Source organism: Dendropsophus ebraccatus, chromosome 14, assembly GCF_027789765.1.
Source record: "Dendropsophus ebraccatus isolate aDenEbr1 chromosome 14, aDenEbr1.pat, whole genome shotgun sequence".
In the NCBI taxonomy this organism is placed as follows: Eukaryota; Metazoa; Chordata; class Amphibia; order Anura; family Hylidae; genus Dendropsophus; species Dendropsophus ebraccatus.
This window is the reverse complement of record NC_091467.1, coordinates 34,970,609-34,986,682: the sequence shown is the minus strand read 5'-3', so window position 1 is coordinate 34,986,682 and position 16,074 is coordinate 34,970,609. Positions and strand designations below refer to the sequence as shown.

The 16,074-nt window shown below is 45.2% G+C and overlaps 1 protein-coding gene across 8 annotated transcripts in view; it reads left to right on the top strand.

Annotated features, from left to right (window-relative positions):
• The window catches only part of SLC13A3 (solute carrier family 13 member 3), a 458,185-nt gene that overhangs the window by 377,138 nt on the left and 64,973 nt on the right, over positions 1-16,074 (top strand). For 2 of the 8 annotated variants that reach the window (XM_069952525.1, XM_069952521.1), the window contains exon 1: positions 267-452. The exons of 5 other annotated variants lie outside the window; for them this stretch is intronic. The gene's annotated coding sequence lies outside the window, so the exon portion shown is untranslated. Of the gene's footprint in view, positions 1-266; positions 453-4,381; positions 4,452-16,074 lie in introns of those variants that run through there. One more of the 8 variants, XM_069952526.1, reaches the window with a different exon arrangement.

The following is a 16,074-nucleotide window of genomic DNA, read 5'->3' as shown; positions in this document are numbered from 1 at the left end:
AGCTCAGCTTTCATTTTACCAGAGCTCATGAATATTAGAAAGCTGCTCTGTGATTGGTTGCTATGGACAACACAGGAGATTGTTCCCATAAGACGGCTTGTTACATCTTCCCCTGTGTGATTTATTATCTCTTCATTATCAATTAAGGAAAACCTTATACCCAGAGGGTGATGTCCAGACCTAATCCTGCCCCCTGGCTCTGCTGCCCCCTAGTGCTCATGGTCATATATACAGTACATGGTTATGGATGAGTGCAAAGAGTGACAACATGGCCGCTCCCTCCTGAGAGTTACACTTGGACATTGCTGATATCTGATTGCTGTAACTCCAATAAGATTTTCCCATCACAGTCAGTCTGGCTATTACCTCTCTATGTGGTTTATCACAATGGTGCTGCTCTCTTACTGGGACACAGATGGTAACTCTTATGGGTGGATGGAAGATTTGCAGTGGTAAGTATAGCACAATCTGCTACTAGTAATGGTGTCACTGCCATCCATCAGCCATGATGCTAGTTGGAATAGACTCTTCTCACAGCTGACACTTTGCTACAATATAAATGACACATCCCACCGCAGGCAGATACATTGTAGTAAAGCTCCAGGACAGGGGAGAGATCTGTGCTGACACTGATGTAGTTAGAATAGAGGGGCCCCAGAGCAAAGACTAAACTGGGCCCCTATATAGTGCTGGATTATGGCATCTTGCATCAGATTTTTTCACACTGCATCAGCGCTGCATATTTACTCAATGTCTGTGCCCAGTAACCTCCATAGACTCCCATTACCACAAGTGTCACTGTGGCCTCCATTCATATGGTATACCATGGAGGTTGCTTTGCAATTCGTTAAATGATACTTCTTTACATAGTAGTCTGATGTATGGCAGATATCACTTAAGGCATTTGTCATAGTATATGTCGGAGAGTCCACCAATATATACCTTGGATGAACTCCAAGAAACATGAAATTGTGAAATGATGAAAACTGGTGAAATGAAACTGGTGAAAGGTCTTTAATAAAGAGTTCCTGTTCCCTGGCTATGCACGCCTGCGGGGTTGGTGGCCACTGACTGGCTCGGTGTGGACTTAGTGTAGGGACCCATGTGTATCAGATACCGGCACGAGGTACATGGGGCAGTATGGCTTGATCAATTCATACACAAAATTCTGATGTGTTTTTTATTTAGCCTAGGGGCACTAGTATCAGCCATAGGTGTGAGGTGCAGCACTCTTTCTCTTCCCTGAACCGCTTTAATAAAGAGTACCTGCCACTAAAATAAAAAAAAACAAAAAAAAAAACAGCCCTTATGGATCACAATATTTTTTCTTCGCGTGCCAAACCCAGATTTGTTCCAAACTTTGCAAAAAATGACGATCCAGGAGAGAAAAAAGCGCGGCACCTCACACCTATGGCTGATACTAATGCCTTTCGGCTGCATATAACAGGACCCTTTTTTCATTGTGGCTAGCACTCGTGCTTTGTAAGACCCATGTGATCCAAATTAGCAGGAAGCACCTGTGCACATAAGGGGAGGATCTCCTAGTATTCTCCCATTCTACCTGCAGAGGAATGGAGAGAGGTAAGAGCTTGTTCACACTTGTGTTCCTTGGCGTCCACTTTTCCGCCGGTGGCGACTGTGGGGTCCGGGGGGGCCCTTTAGGGTCTGGTCCTGTGACAATGGGGTTGCAGGGCCATTCTGTGCCCCCCCTTCTCTGCTTGCGCACATTTTGCGAGGATTGTGGTCGCTGACCGGCACAGTGATGTTTTTTGGTTAGGGACTCGTGTATCAGAAGACCTGCACGTGGTACATGAGGCAATATGTTTTGGCCAAATTATATACTAACTTCTGATGTTGGTTTTAAATGTAGCTGAATAAGCTTTCGTGTCAGCCATGGGTGCGATGTGCAGCCATTTCTGTCTTTTTGGCTTTTGCAAAAAATCAGTTCGCTACCAAATCAAAGTTTGGCATGATGGCAGCTGCACATAAAAAACAAAACAAAACACTGACTGCCACTGGACATCGCCATAGCCAGCAGTGGACTGAGTTGGTATTCACGTTTGTTTCTAGAAAGACAGCCTGCTCAGCCAATCACTGGCTGACTTAGATGGGACAGCACCATGGCCAGTGATTGGCTAAGCAAGCTCCCATATATGCTGTCTGACCTTCCGCTATTACCTAGTTCTATATCCTGAAGCTAGGAAATCACTTATAATCATACTGCAACCTCTGTGGCTCGTTTTGCCATGATGCTCCTGCAGCCTGTACTATTTTCATGATGGTCCACCAGTCAGTAGGGGTTGTCAGATTCACCTCTGCCCTAAAACCGAACCATAAGTTTATAGCCCGAAACTTTTTTATTTTCACAAATAAAATAAAATTCAGCCACTGAGGAAGGAACCTAGGAGTGGTTCTGAAACGCGTTTGGCATATACACAGCACTGGCATACATTTTGTTCATCTATACATCCACCGCATGTAGCCAGGGGCCCTGCTACCAACGATCAGATTGAGAACCCACTGGCATTAGGACCCAGCGACTTAGCACCTCAGCTCCCTGCATCTATCTGAGAACAAGGCCATGCTGCTGATCAGCTGGTGAGAGTGCTCCCCATGAACTTAAACTAAGCCTAACCTGAACTGAACCGGCCTGACAACATCTCCAAGCCGAGGGACGGGTGAGAGGTGCCACCGTGCACTGTACCTCTATTTTAACACCAATATCACAATATTGTCTGGATTTCTGCTTTAACATCTCTCCCCTATGCTAATGAGCAGAGAGTCCATGGACTAACCAGGAGTCCAGCACCAGCACTCCATTTACTGCCAGCAATCCCAGGGTGGTTTCATTGCTTATCAGTGTGGTTCTACTCTCACTGCAGTGTAGTCCAGCTGAGACTTGTGGTACTACAGTGCAATATCAGCAATCACAGTCCAGTGTGGTTCTACTCTCGCTGCAGTGTATTCCAGCTGAGACTTGTGACAGTACAGTGCCATTCCTGCAATCCCAGTGTGGTTTAATTCCAATTCAGTGTGATTCCTTTTTTTTTTTTGCAGGACAGTCCAGCTGAGACTTATAGATCTAGAGCGCTTAATATATTCCAATGCGCTATTGTTGTGTCTCTTTACCACGGCTGTGACTAGCATAACACCATAAGGGCCCTATGGTTACATGTCACATTTTACATTTTAAACTATGTATTATTGTTTTTTGTTTTTTTGTTCTTTCTAATATGTGTGTTTGTTAGTAATTATATTTATATCTCGGTTTTTACACTGACGCATTGATTCATGCTTTGAGATTTTCACTATTTTTACTTTTATTACCAATATTAAATTGCTTTTTATTTGGAATGTCAAGTGGACATTAGGTATATTGCCTGGACATCCAGGCTCCTCTCTCTCTCCTTTTTTTTTTTTTTTTTTTTTTTGTTACTTAGGGTTGCCATTGCCTGAACTGCTTTTATTCCGTTCTTGTCATTTTGTGGATTTTCACTTATCCATTTTCATTTCACATACCAATTTTTACCCATCTGCATACCTACACTAGCTTTGAGGTCTAGGCTTCTTTCTTTTATTCTCTGTTTGATATTTAGTGATCAGGGTAGTCACTGCCTAGTTGTGACCTCGGCCCTGGAGATTATAGTGAGCTGCACCCACCGCCTTTACCGTCCTAATATTTTATTATAGCAAACCAGAAAAATAGATCTCATACCAAAACAGAGTAGCAAATAAAAAGAACCATAAAGAATCATATTTAACGGATAATATTGGCTCGTGTCTTCAGTGATATCTGTATAAGGCTGGGTTCACACACAGTATATTTCAGTAACAAACTACAAGGGGCAGGAAAATAAACAAAACATATACAGTAATACCTCGGTTTTCGAACGCTTTGGAACTCGAACTGCTTGGTATTCGAACGAAAATTTACCCAGAAGTAGTGTTTGGAATTCGAACTTTGCTCGGTTTTGGAATGTTTTTCGAACGTTTTTGCGAGCGTGGATGGTGGGTTGTACCTGGCGAGTTAAGCAGTAGTGAGGTTTCACATACAGTACTGTACTGTATAAGACTGCTGGAGTGCATATACAGTGTAGTAGTAGTCCAGGCAGTGCACCACCATCTCCCATACATTACAGTGCTTGGATGGGGGGGACGCTATACAGTAAAGGATGGGTGAGGAGTTGATGACTACTGTACTATAATTACTGGTTCTGATGAACATTTCTTATGTTTAATGTCCTGTACAGTATAGTGCTGTTCTGTACTGTACTGTAGTGATTATACTTAGCACTTATCAGTGTAATAAATGAGTATTGTAGGTAATTATTGGTGGCTGCTGGAACCAATTAATCACTTATACATTATTTCCTAGGGGAAGACACTGCTCGGTTTTCAAACTGCTTGGTTCTCAAACTGCCTTCCGGAACCAATTAAGTTCAAGAACCGAGGTACCACTGTATATGAAAAGGGAAAAAAAAGGGGAGGGGGTGGGGGGGTGAAGGTAAGGGTGTAGAAGAGAAGGAAGAAAGATAGAAAAAAGATAGAGAGAATAGGGAAGATAGAAAGAAAGGAAAGGTGCTTCAAACTCGCCTAGCCTGATAGCATAGTACCAATTTTGGACTCTTAAATAACCCCTGTAAAAGATTATAATAAATGCTAAATGATTTCTTTCTATGATGTTTCTTTAATTCTGCAAATCCTATCGATAAATATTGGCATCTGGAAATTTGGAAACTGGCATCTCGAATATATGCCTTTCTGTACTGTCAGTTTCCTTTTAACGTTCTGTGGTGCACTATGGACGACCAGTCACTTGCCAGGTGGTGCTGTGTGACGCCACTACTGTGGTGGTTGGTCGGAGAATAGCTCAGTCGGATGGTAAGCTGTCGTGATGCCAGTGCCGTTTGAGCACACAGTTATGGAGGCACACCTGATTTTACTTTAGGACGGCTGGCTATACCCTTTCCCCTGTGGTCGGTGACCTGCGGGACTGTGAGTGGGTCCCTTGGGCACTTATCATGGTGATCCAGAGTGAAGTTGTGACCCACCCGGACTGTCATTACCGCCACCCACAGAAAGGCAAGATGACACAAGGACGGTGTAACTACTGTGTAGGTGCTTGAACAATAACCACTCCCGTTACCATAAATAAACTCTTCTTTACTGAGGGAGCACTTAATACACCAGTTGACAATAGACTTTTCACTTGGCTGGACAAAATCTGTGTTGAGAGCTTTAGAGGTAGACTGATAGTACTGACTTGGTTGCTTGCTGACAACTAGAGTAAGTTCATTATAGCGGAGTAGAGTAGGTCTTTAAAGTTCAGAGTAGTGGCAAGGAGTTTGTCGCGAGACTCCCAACCCAGTTTAGAAATGTGCTCTGCCGGAACTTTAGAGAAAGGAGAAAGAGAATACTTGAGAGTAGTAGAATACTTGTGTCTGTGTTTCGACCTCTGTCGTGAAACCCCTTTTGCCCTTCAGTGTCGGGTGAACCGTCCTAACAAGGTGACACAAGCCCCAGTCCTTGTTACCTGAGTTGAGCAAGGTAGCCAAAACTACCTGGTTACACCTGTGCTGCAAGATAGGATGATCCTTGACTTGTCCTCTCTTGAGTGCTTTAGCCCTGCATAAGTTGAAGAAGTGTTCCTTTTAAGAAAAGAGTCTCTACATCTTCCATGTGTGTCCGTCCACTACCATACTCCAAACTAGACTACACTGGACTGACTAAGTGTGGGTGTGTACTTCCTCTCCCCATATGACTTCTTACAGGGTATGCAATAACCCCTGTGAGTGGTGGAGAAGAGAGTGAAGAAAAAGAAGAGGATAGAGATAGGTGGAGAAAAGAAAGCGCTCTCATTGGTGTTCAGATCACAGAGAAACAATAACTCATTACATCTGTGCAATATACAAGTAAATATATATACAGTAGCGACATCTAGTGGCAAAACTTTTAGCTCTAGCACTATCCGCACCTCTATACAAATTCCCCATCTGTATCATCCCACACTGTAACATTGCCCACTTTTGCCCCTTTTGGCATCCGCTGTAGGCAATTCCGCTTGTTATTAGTCCCCCTGTAGATATTTTACCTGTGTTTGTTTACCCAGGTAATCCCCCTGGTGGTTAAACCCCCACCCAGTATGTAGTGTACCCCAACATAGTATGCACCCCACTGTAGGTAATTTCCCTGTTAGTTAGATAGCACCCCCCCCCATTAGTTACCCCCCCCCCCATGTAGGTATCTTCTATGGTAGATACCCTCTTCCATATGGGCAATCTCGTCTGTTAGTCCGCCATGTAGGCATCCCCCTGTTACTTAGCCCCCCTCTCCCTATGTAGGTATTCACCTGTTACTTAGCCCCTCTCCCTAATGTAGTCATCCCCCCAAGTAAAGCCTGTGTATGGGAGTGTGCAGCCCTCATAGAAGTCTAGAAATGCTGCACAGTACTGTCACTGTAGTGAGTGACCAGGTAACAGAAGTGTGCAGCAGTGCTGGAGGAATTAATGTTGGGCCTGAAGCTGCTAAATAGGGAGCCTCCTGTTCAGCAGCCCACAGGGGTGGGGGGACAGCATTGGAAATTTCCCTGTCTCCCACATACAACATATGTAGGCTGCCATTACAGGGGAACCAAAGCCATATTTATAAATAAATATATATATATATATATATATATATATATATATATATATATATTGTAGGGATCTTCCCGGGGGATGGTGTGTTTGGACACAGTTCACAGCAGACTTGGACTTGCAGCATAAACAGTCCAGCAAACATAAATACAGCAACACCGTGCTTTTAAGAACAAAACAAACAAGTGTGAATATGATCTTGTACTCACCATTGCTCCTGCAGGTAGAACGGCTATATATTCAAAAAACAACACCAGGATGTTGGTATATAATTTGATCAAACCATATTGCCCCATTCTACCTGCAGGAGCTATGGTGAGTACAAGACCACATTCACACTTGTGTTGTTTGGCGGTAGCTTTCTCCACTGGTGGTGCCTGCTGGGTTTTGGGCGGGGCCCTTTGGGTTTGGTCCTGTGACATTGGGGTTGCAGGGCCATTCTATGGCCTCCCTTCCCTGCTTGTGCACGCTTTGCTGGGTTAGCGGTCACTGACTGACACAGTGGTGAATTAGTGTAGGGACCCATGTGAGCCAGGAGACCGGCACGTGGTACATGGGGCAATATGGTTTGATCAAATTATATACCAACATCCTGGCGCCACGGCACACTGGTTGAAAATCACTGCCTTAAAGGACCCGGCCAATTAAAATTTTTGCATTTTCGTTTTTTCCTCCTTGTGTTTAAAAGGCCATAGCACTTGCATTTTTTCACCTAGAAACCCACATGACCACTTATTTTTTGCGCCACTAATTGTACTTTGCAATGACACGCTGAATTTTTGCATAAAGTACACTGCTAAACCAGAAAAAAATTCAAAGTGTGGTGAAATTGAAAAAAAAAAAACGCATTTCTTTTATTTGGGGGGTTTGTGTTTTTAAGCCGTTCGCCCTGGGGTAAAACTGACTTGTTATATATGTTCCTCAAGTCGTTACGATTAAAACGATATACAACATGTATAACTTTTATTGTATCTGATGGCCTGTAAAAAATTCAAACCATTGTTAACAAATATATGTCACTTAAAATCGCTCCATTCCCAGGCTTATAGCGCTTTTATCCTTTGGTCTATGGGGCTGTGTGAGGTGTCATTTTTTGCGCCATGACGTCTTCTTTCTATCGGTACCTTGATTGCACATATGCGACTTTTTAATCTCTTTTTATTACAATTTTTGTAGCAAACATGTTTATTTATTTATTTAGTTGTTTATTTTTATTTATAACCTGGGAAAAGGGGGGTGATTCTGACTTTTATTAGGGGGGGGCTTTTTACTTATAACATCACTTTTATACTTATACTTATAGATCAATGAGATCGGCACTCGTTTGCTTTTGGCTGCTGCAGCCGAAAACAAACGAGTGCCAAGCAGGGGACGGCGCCATCTTGGAGAGGTCCCCGGCCGGCATCAGGTACAGAGATCGCTCCTCTGGGACAACGTCCCGGAGGAGCAATTTCACCCACTAGACACCAGGGAAGTGCTTCAGCCGGTAATCGGAGGCAGCTGTCATCTTTGACAGCTGCCTCCGATAACCCGATTAGCGGGGATGGCGATCGGACCGTGCCTGCTAATAGCTGCGATCCCGGGCTAAATGCGGCACCCGGGATCGCGGCGGTTCAGAGCGCGGCCGCCGCGCGGCCTCGCTCTGAACGCAGGGAGGCGGCCCTAGACGTACTGGTATGTCCAGGGTCGCCTAAGGGTTAAATGAAGTCAAATGGCATTAGTGTCAGCCATATGTGTGATGTGCAACACCTCTTTTCTCTCCATGTCGTATTTTACTTTTCTCACTTTCTGAGCAGTTGGCATTTCTCTTTGTAAGACCCACATGACCCAAATAAGCATGACCACATGACCACATGTCAAGAATCTCCTATCTTTCCCATTCTACCTGCAGGAGCTATGGTGAGTACAAGACCACATTTACAGTTGTGTTGTTTGACGGCAACTTTCTCCGCCGGTGGTGCCTGCTGGGTTTTGGGGGGGCCCTTTGGGTTTGGTCCTGTGACATTGGGGTTGCAGGGCCATTCCATGCCTTCCCTGCCTGTGCCTGTTTGCTGGGTTGGCGGTTGCTGACCGACACAGTGTGGAGATAGTGTATGGGGCAATATGGTTTGATCAAATTATATACCAACATCCTGGTGTTGGTTTTTTAAATGTAGCCGAGTGGCATTAGTGTCAGCTATAGGTGTGATGTGCAACAGCTATATATATATATATATATATATATATATATATATATATATATATATATATATATATACACATTTGGCCACAAGAAGCAACTACAATGATGAGCGCTTGCAGTTAGAAGTGTTGCTGTGATTGACAGAGCGAAGAGCTATTGGCTTCCTGCCCTGCCAATTACACTTGTGGCCATAGGCAGCATTATACCTCTGATCACCAGAGGCCGCTCCCTCCCCAGCACTTCAGCGCACAAGTGATGTTACTCATGTGTGTATAGCAAGGATAGGTGTTTCCCATCTTTGCTCAGGATCCTTCAGACTGCTGGATCCATACCTGGCTTTGCCTCAAACACTGCTCTGTATTCTGTATTCTGGCTGTGCACCTCTATTACACTTAGCGATGCACGGTTGGCGGTCAGCGACCGTCGATTATAGGTCAAAACCTATATCAACGATCAGCCGATGACAACGCGGAACGATAATTGGCCGGATAGGACCGATTCGGCTGATTATTGTTCCGTGTAATAGTACCCTTAGACTTCCCTCAGACACAATTTTTGCACAGGATTTCTTTGTGTCTATAAAAAAAAACACTGTAAAGTATGGACAAAAGCTGCCAGCTGTTTTTCTTATTTTTTTTGTAGTTTTTCTGTCGTTTTCTCCTTACTATAAGGAAACTACTATATTTTTCTCATTTTATCTTTATCAAAGTTTATGGAAACAGGTGTAAACCAGGCAAAAGTCTACACCTGCTCCAGAGCACTTTTAGCTTTTTGCACAATGCCTGCGTCTGGCGTTATTGCAGTCTGGCCTACTCGTACTTGTACGTCAGTCTTGATAAATGTCTCCCTTTATTCCTAGCAGAAATGGATTGTAACAACCCACAGCAAAATGGCTGCTGGTAAGGAAAATAGAAGGTATAATGGAAATAGTAAGAAATAGAAGTAATAATAGAAATAGATCAGTTCTATAGAAATAGAAGTTATACTAGTTATCAGGAACATTCTCTGGAATCATATCATATCCAGGGGGATCACAGCCGGCATATACCTTAAAGCTTTATTACATACACATATAGAACAGTATTAGATTTGCATTAATTGAAGCATACTTCTACAAGGTAATGATGCAATACTAACTGATAAAAAAACTGAAAAGAAGCCCCCTACTGGCCAAATACTAAATTGCAAAGTGTGGCACATATATATATATATATATATATATATATATATATATATATATATATATATATATATATATATATATATATGAAAATAATGACTATACAAACATATATGTTTCATTTTCATTACTATATATTATATGCCTCATTATGTACCATTTACAGGACTTTTCATCAGATCATGCCGCTGGACTAATACCACAGATATATTTTGTTTGTGAATTGATAATATTTTATGTATTTATCATTACTTATTACTATGGATTTTTATATTTAAATTATTTTGCACTAGCATTTTTGGAGCAATATCATTATATATAAAGACGTTATATTGCATATATTTACACATTATTTAGATATATTTTTAGGTAATTCATTTACATTTGGCTTTCTATTATTTACATCCGTTGTAAATTGACATCATTTACATCGTATCTGACTGCTACATGTAGCTATTGTCGTTTGATACATGTTACATATATCGATTTTCATCTTGCTGTCTTCTACACCCATCACTGTCTTTGTCTTTTGTGCCACAATCTGCAATTAAATATTTGGCCAGTAGGGGGCTTCTTTGGATTTTTCTGAAATCTTGTCTAATCTGACACTTTTTTTTAGTATTGTATCATTACCTTGGTGCGGGCGTTCAGAGCGGGCGCGCGGCGACCCCGCTCTGAATCGCGGTGATCCCGGGTGCCGCTTGTAACCCGGGACCGCCGGTATTAGCGGGCACGGTACGATCGCCGTGCCATCTAATACAGTAATCAGATGCAGCTGTCAAACATGACAGCTGCATCTGATTACCGGATACAGCATTTTCCTGGTGTCTAGTGGAGAAGATTGCTCCTCCGGGACGTTATCCCGGAGGAGCAATCTCCGTAACTGAAGCCGGCCGGGGACCGCTCCAAGATGGAGCCGTACCCGTCTGGCACTCGTTTGTTATCGGCTGCAGCAGCCGAAAGCAAACGAGTGCCGATCTCATTGTACTTTGCTGTATATCTATACAGCAAAGATCTCAATGAGAGATCAAAGTGTATATACTAGAAGTCCCCCAGGGGGAATAACCCTAACCCCAGGGGGGCTTCTAGTATATGTGTATAAAAAAAAAAAAAAAAAAAAAAAAAAAGGATTGTCATTAGTAAAAAGCCCCCTCCCCTAATAAAAGTCTGAATCACCCCCCTTTCCCCAAGTTATAAATAAAAGTAAATAAATAAACATGTTTGCTATCGCCGCGTGCGAAATCGCCCGAACTATTAATTAATCACATTCCTGATCTCGTACGGTAAACGGCGTCAGCGCAAAAAAAAACCAAAGTGCAAAATTGCACATTTTTGGTCGCATCAAATCCAAAATGTAATAAAAAGCGATCAAAAAGTCATATATGCGCAATCAAGGTACCAATAGAAAGAACACATCATGGCGCAAAAAATGACACCTGACACAGCCCCATAGACCAAAGGATAAAAGCGCCTGGGAATGGAGCGATTTTAAGGAACGTATATTTGTTAACAATGGTTTGAATTTTTTACAGGCCATCACATACAATATAAGTTATACATGTTAAATATCGTTTTAATCGTAACGACTTGAGGAACATGTATAACAAGTCAGTTTTACCCCAGGGCGAATGGTGTAAAAACACATTCCCCCCATATAAAAGAAATGCGGGGTTTTTTTTCAATTTCACCACACTTTGAATTTTTTTCTGGTTTCGTAGTATACTTTATGCAAAAATTCAGCCTGTCATTGCAAAGTACAATTAGTAAACGCAAAAAATAAGGGCCCATGTGGGTCTGTAGGTGTAAAAATTCAAGTGCTATGGCCTTTTAAGCACAAGGAGGAAAAAACAAAAACGCAAAAATGAAAATTAGCCTGGTACCGAAGGGGTTAAAACAAGACAAAATTAGGGCTCAGTATTTGTGTGGCCTCCTTGTGCCTGTATAACCTCCCTACAACACCTTGGCATGCGCCTGATGAGCTTGTGGATGGGCTCCTGAGGGATCTTCTCCCAGACCTGGACTTAAAGCATCCGCCAACTCCTGGACAGTCTGTGGTGCAATGTGATATTGTTGGATGAAGCTGGACATGATGTCCCAAATGTGCTCAATCAGATTCAGGTCTGGGGAACGGGCGGGCCAGTCCATAGCTTCAATGCCCTCATCTTGCAGTGTGGTGGCGGCGGTTGGGTACTCAGGGTTGTTTAGGGTCACTTGGGCACTTGTGACGGTAGCCTGGAGTGGTAGTAGACCCACCCCGGACTGTTGGTACCGCCACACACACATAAAGAGAGAATAGCCCAAGTGTACTGAGATTTGTAGGTGCAGGGGCTTAAGGAGCAGACTAGAGTCCCGTGCATTTTAGTAAAAATAAAATACTTTACTGAAGAGTAACTCAGGGCAAACAGTACACGTGATGAAAACAGTGCAAATCTTTATATATAACGTAAGTGCTGACAGTTGAGGTAAGACCAGTATTTGTAGTAGTAGGTGCTTTGTAGTACAGAGAGAGAGGAGAGGAGTTGCCAGAGGAACCCTGTCCAATGTAGTAAGTGTGCTTTGCCGGAACAGATGTAGAAATAGAAGAGATAAGAGAATACTTGCACTCATGGATGCCTATAATGGCTCTTATGTCCACTAGTTGTGGGATACCCATCCTAAGTGGGTAATATGAGCCTCAGGCGTTGGTTATCTGGGTGTCGTCCAGCTCTGCGCAGTAGGATACGTAGGCCTTTTCAGGGTAGCTTTGTCCTACTGGGGTCAGTTCCTCTTGCTTCAGGTAACTGCCCTGCACGTTTTTTAGAGGCTCCTGGTGTGGGCAAGGTATCTCCTATTTGGCTTCTCTCCCTTAGTAGAGCTTAGCACTGCATAATTGTCTTAGTTGCTTGCATAAAGAAAGTCTGTTTTTGTGTCCCTGTCAAGGGTCCTGGCCTAAGGCAGGCCCTAGCTTAACTTCTGCTGAGACTAGTTTGTTTTTGATTCCTCTAACACTAAGAACTGTATCAAGACTGACTACTTCCTCCCACCAAGAACTAACTCCTCCTACAGGGGCCGTGTTAACCCTCCTGTGAGTGGTGGGGCTTAGTGTGTGTGTGTGTGTGTGTGTGAGAGAGAGAGAGAGAGAGAAGACTAGATAGGACAGAGGAGAACTAGCACCTGAGACTGATCCGCGCATAACACGTGGTACAAAACAAGTCTCGGCAGTGCAATAAGTCCCCGGGCAGCCGCCTCCCATGCCCAATGAATAAGACAGCCCTGCGCGCCCCCCCTTCCCCTTCTCTTGCGACCGCAAGCACTTTCTTGCTTGCGGTCGCAAGAGGAAATCCGGCCACGGCTGATGCGTCGCTCCCCGGGGGATTCTCCGGGAGCGCACGCATCAGGAACCTCAGTGCGCGGCGCTGGGGCTTCCTGTACCTGAAGTCCCGGCCTGGGCGCACACTGAGCTTCCGGATGTGTGCGCTCCCGGAGAATCCCCCAGGGAGCAACGCATCAGCCGGGGGCAGAAGAGGAGAGGAAGCAGCGACGGGGGAGCGCTGGTAGGTGAGTTGGGTGTTTGTTTTTTTTATCTGCTGTGCAGGGGGGAGCCATCTATAAGGGGGATACAGGGGGGAGCCATCTATAAGGGGGATACAGGGGGGAGCCATCTATAGCGGGGATAAAGGGGGGCCATCTATAGGGGGGGATACAGGGGGGAGCCATCTATAGGGGGGGATACAGGGGGGAGCCATCTATAAGGGGGGAATACGGGGGAGCCATCTATAAGGGGGGGATACAGGGGGAGCCATCTATAGGGGGGATACAGGGGGAGCCATCTATAAGGGGGGATATAGGGGGGATACAGGGGGGAGCCATCTATAGGGGGGATACAGGGGGAGCCATCTATAAGGGGGATACAGGGGGAGCCATCTATAGGGGGGAATACGGGGGAGCCATCTATAAGGGGGGATACAGGGGGGAGCCATCTATAGGGGGGGATACAGGGGGAGCCATCTATAGGGGGGGATACGGGGGGGATACAGGGGGGAGCCATCTATACGAGAGGGGGGGGATACAGGGGGAGCCATCTATAGGGGGGGATACAGGGGGGAGCCATCTATATGAGGGGGGGATACAGGGGGGAGCCATCTATACGAGGGGGGGGATACAGGGGGGAGCCATCTATAGGGGGGATACAGGTGGGAGCCATCTATATGAGGGGGGGGGATACAGGGGGGAACCATCTATAGGGGGGATACAGGGGGGAGCCATCTATACGAGGGGGGGATACAGGGGGGAGCCATCTATACGAGGGGGGATACTGGGGGGAGCCATCTATACGAGGGGGGATACAAGGGGGAGCCATCTATAGGGGAGGATACAGGTGGGAGCCATCTATATGAGGGGGGGGATACAGGGGGGAGCCATCTATAGGGGGGATACAGGGGGGAGCCATCTATACGAGGGGGGGGATACAGGGGGGAGCCATCTATAGGGGGGGATACAGAGGGGAGCCATCTATACAAGGGGGGGATACAGGGGGGAGCCATCTATAAGTGGGGAATACGGGGGAGCCATCTATACGGGGGGATACAGGGGGGGGCCATCTATACGGGGGGATACAGGGGGGAGCCATCTATAAGGGGGTAATACGGGGGGAGCCATCTATAAGGGGGTAATACAGGGGGAGCCATCTATAAGGGGGTAATACAGGGGGCAGCCATCTATAAGGGGGTTATACAGGGGGGAGCCATCTATAAGGGGGTAATACAGGGGGAGCCATCTATAAGGGGGTAATACAGGGGGAGCCATCTATACGGGGGGGATACAGGGGGAGCCATCTATAAGGGGGGGATACAGGGGGGAGCCATCTATAAGGGGGGGGGATACAGGGGGAAGCCATCTATAAGGGGGTAATACAGGGGGCAGCCATCTATAAGGGGGTTATACAGGGGGGAGCCATCTATAAGGGGGTAATACAGGGGGAGCCATCTATAAGGGGGTAATACAGGGGGAGCCATCTATACGGGGGGGATACAGGGGGAGCCATCTATAAGGGGGGGATACAGGGGGGAGCCATCTATAAGGGGGGGGGATACAGGGGGAAGCCATCTATAAGGGGGTAATACAGGGGGAGCTATTTATAAGGGGCCAATACAGATGTGCAGTGTGTAGAGAGATGAGGATGGTGACAGAGTGTGGAGCCTAATATGTCTGTCTGCCAGATTCTGTGGATTCGTGGCTCGGAGAAGTTCTCATAACGGCACAGGGCAAATGGAAAAGAAGATGAAAAGGGAAGAACTCCGATCAGAGAAGACGTCCCATGTGAGTCACTTGATGTATCTGCACTGTAATGTATATGGTGTACAGAACCTGTGTAGAGCTGGGTACCTCTATATGACTGGATGAGGTGATAGTGATCTGTGTACAGTGGATTAGTCAGTAGCAGCGGTGGTGTTAGTCAGTATGCGGTAGTAATATTTGTTGCTTGTTATCTGGCATATATATATATAGAGAGAGAAGGGCAAGACAACATGTCTCATATAGACAGAGGGGCAACAACATGACTATTATATTATATATAAGCCATGTTGTTTCCCTGTATATTGTATTATACAGTATACATACAGGGAGACAACATGGTTCTCAAATATAATAGTCATGTTGTTGCCCCTCTGTATATATGAGACATGTTGCACTGGTGTGACAATAAACCCTGCAGATTGCTGTTGGAAGTGCTGTCTCCATTGCGTTTTTTGGATACTTTGAAGCCAACCTGGTCTGGTTTTATTTTTTGTTTTTGCGCTGCTGAAAGACTGTGTTGTGAATTAAAGTTTATGTTAACAATAATTTGTATTTTTTATTGTACGTAATTATTGTATTGGCTAGGGGCGGGGTTGCAAAGATGGGGGGGTTTTGATGGCGGCGGCCGCGGGGGGTGGGGCCCAATTCGCACCTCTGCCCAGGGGCCCATAATGCTGTTAAGACGGCCCTGCTCATAGTTACATGCAGCAGCAGCACTGACAGGGCGGGAGACATTGGCCCCCTTCCTGTCAGTCACTCTTGTGGCCGCAGGAAGGGTTTTCCCTGCGGTCACAACTCAC